A 3,665-nucleotide genomic window follows, 5' to 3' on the forward strand; every position below is an offset into this window, starting at 1 on the left:
AATCATGTGCCTTCCTGTTCTGGAAAAGTGTTAAATGTATTGAATTATAATCAGGACTTTCAATTTCTTGAAATGAGCCAAATACAATTTGAAGATGTTTGGTGGTATGCAAATAGTGCCAAAGGTTATCGTTTCCTTCATGACTAACTGAAAAACAAATACAACTGCAGACAAGATCTGTGGTCACTGCAAATGAATCATTTTAGCAGCTCACCTCACCCTGCAACCAGGTGATCTCCCTGGATTACTTTCGCCTCTGCTATGGTCATCACCTAATAAATGAGGTGGTGGATCTGGCCTAGCACTGGATGGCTTTAAGATGCTTGGGAAATGCCTGCTGCGTGGGACCTCCAAAGATGCGTGTTGAGAACAGAAAGTTCCAGTGACACATCATGCCTCCAGAGCAGCAAAAACACTATTATTATAAACAGCTTCATAGACTTCAGATAATAGAAGATCTCTTTCAAATCTGGTTCACTTGTTTGTTTTAGAGAGTGATTTAAGCCTAATCTCTGTCGGAGTGGACTTTAAAAGCCTGATTGTTTAGGAAAATAGTTTGTTATTTTTAGCTGCATAATATTTCTGGAAAAAAGATGGATTAAGAAACTTTTAATGCACTTGGTCTAATTTAGAAATAAAATTCAAAGACATCATGAGAGGTAGGGGGAATGCTTCTCTGTTAACAATTTGTAACTTTAAGAGATGTTCAAAAATGATTTTCTTTTTAGAAGAAAATGTTATTTTAACACTTCCTATCAAACGTCGAAAATGTTCTTCAGCTCCAATGCCTGTAGCTTGAAATTAAAAAGAAAACTTTTGTTCTCTCAGGAGAACAATCCCATTTCCTAACAGCTTCTGCAGTTTGAAAAAGAAACTAACTTTTGTATTTTCAAGGAAAAGGATTCTGCCAATACTTCAATTTTTATATCAACAAGCTCAAAGTTTAACTTGGATAGTTCTTTTTTATTATTTCTCTGAAAGAGGCCAGGTATTTTTTCCAAAAACATATGCATTGCTATGAATATTTTGGCTTTGATGCAACAGCATTTTTCAATAAAAATATCTGAATTATTCCAACAACTGTTAGGAATATTTATTTGCCTCCACTTCTCCTTCATCTCTTGAACAAAAAGCTTTCAAAATTTTCTGAATGCAGAATGACTTCACAGCTGGCCTCCTCCTGCTGTTTGTTTTTAAGCAATAACATCTGAATATTGTGTTATTTGTAAGATCATTCTGCCCCTACATAAGGCAGATTGAAATTAGTGCTGTCACAGAAGTTGGCTCCGGTGTGCTCCAGATCAACCTGAGTACCTTCACCAGCCTTGAAGGACATGTGAAGCAATATGCAAATGGAAGTTTGCTTTTCGTCTTTTGGCTTCTGTTAAAGGTAGCATTTATTTAAATACGGATCATCTGGGGAAAAAAGCAGTCTTTTTGAGAAGACTGTGATATGTAACTGGGTGGATTTATAGATAATGTGGTGGTTAAATCTGAAGGCAAAGAGGGTTTTGTGCCTTTGGTTTCATTATAATTTTTGTTTCTTGCAGTTTGTTTTTTAATATGAAGACCTAAAGACCCTGAGTTACGAAGCTATGCAGTGTCTAAGTAGTGTCAGTAATTACAGCTAAAAATTGTAATTCATCAATTTAATCCAAGAAAGGTTTCATTTTATAATTATTGTGCTCTCTTTCTTGTAGGAGTGATTCCCCCAGTGCACTTCCAGGACAGACTTTACTTTTTGTCTTCTGTTATAAAAATGGTGAATTGTTTTTTTTTTTCTTTTCCAAGGAAATGCATTGTCTTAAAAGTTTGTGTCACCAGTCAAAATAACGCTATCACTTCTGAAAATATTTTCATTTTCTGACATGTACAGAGGTGCCATAAAGCGGCGCTGACAACTTCATCTCTCGCATTCCACAAATCTTATCAAGATATATCATCAGAAAACCACACGGGCTATATCCGGGCTCTGACAAACCTGAAACATGGCCTGCCAGCCACAGATAAGGCTTGAAATGTTGGTCAGTGAAAAGGTGATAACAGTAACAAGGATCAAATGCATGTACAACTTCACCTTTAGACAGCTGTGGTTTTTGGCTGAGCTTTTATACTCAAGAAATGGCTGATCTGCCTTAGCGGGCTTGCCCACAGACCACTTGCAACCCAGCAGTGTTTGGGACAAGGCCTGCTAGGTAGCCCATGTTAGCCCATGTTTTGGGAGAAGCCTCCTGCAAATTCAAACCTCATGCATCTCTAAGAGACTCCAGGGAAAGCCTGACGCTTTGTTCAAGGGATCAAAAGGCTTGTGGCACTTTGTTGTTTCAAACACAGAGAAAAATTGCAAAACGCGGCGACAGAAAAGGATAAATACACTCCCACCCCCTTCTCCAAGCAGGCCTTGACATCTTTTTAGCTCCTAGAAGGAAAATCTGAAACAAAAATAAATCTGAACAAAGCTGCTCCACAGAACATTGAACTGGTTACATGCGTATTTTTGGTTAATCTTGGGATTTGAACATATCACTATTATCGTAAAAAAAAAGAGCAGTTCTTAAAACGGAATTTATAATCATTTGCTTAATGGTGCTTTCCCCATGCCATCCGTTTCCAAACAAAGCTTAGTTTATGGCTATCATAAGAGATTACGTTCCCTTACAGTTGCAGTATTTCTTCTATAATGATTTATTTTAAAGGGCTTCACCATGATAGCTCTCCAACTTTGTTCCTTCCTGTATATCACTGTTCAGGGTCAAAAGCTGGAAAAAGGGCTGGTCCCAGAGGCCTAACATATTTCACCAGTGGAGACTCTGGCTTTTCACTTCTCCTTCTCTCCTCATCACTTTATGCTTAAAGAATAACAGATGTGGAAGCATTTAGAAAAGAACTAATTGAATTTCACATAACACAATTTAGCATTGTTTGAGGAAGTACCTAAATCAACAGCACATTTTCTGCAAGGCCCAGCATTGCCTAATTAGAACACCAAACGTGTGACTAATTGGCCACACTTACACCAAAGGCTCTGTCGCAGATGAACTGCTGCCTATTCATCTTAGCTAAACTTAGGCCAGTGGTTTGGCTGAGGTAACTGTGGTTGTTTTAAATGAGCTGTGCCAAACAAAACGGGGAAACTCGGCAATGGTAGGAGAACAAATCCGTGTAAGAGCAGAGGAGTAATCAGGACGCTTACGCTCCGGCAGCACCCGAAGGATTACCAGGAGATTATCAGCACATAAATTATTGAATTCTTGGTGCTCTGTAATTGGGACACTTAATAGCCTGCTCTTTATCATGTCTACTCTATTGTCTTTAAAAGCTCAGCATCTAATTAAAAAGTAAACTGATATTATCAGGAAAGGCTCCACTCTGCCCAGCTCTTGCCATTGCTGGATCTGCTTTTTGCATGCAACAGGACCTTTTCCTTTCTTCCTTTTCTTCCTTTTTTATTTCTCTCCTTTCTTTTCTTTCCTGCCTGACTTATTTATGTTCTGCCTTTCTTTCTTACATTCTTTCTCTCTTTCTCTCTCTCTTCCTTTCTTTGCTTTTCTTTTCCTTTCTCTCCTTCGCATCTCTCTTATTTGTCTTTCTTTTCTCAGTTTTTCCTTCCTTTCCTGTCTTTTTGTTTCTTTCTTTCTGTCTTTTCCCTCTTTTTCTATTTCTTT

Source organism: Meleagris gallopavo, chromosome 2 (assembly GCF_000146605.3).
Source record: "Meleagris gallopavo isolate NT-WF06-2002-E0010 breed Aviagen turkey brand Nicholas breeding stock chromosome 2, Turkey_5.1, whole genome shotgun sequence".
Taxonomy (NCBI): domain Eukaryota; kingdom Metazoa; phylum Chordata; class Aves; order Galliformes; family Phasianidae; genus Meleagris; species Meleagris gallopavo.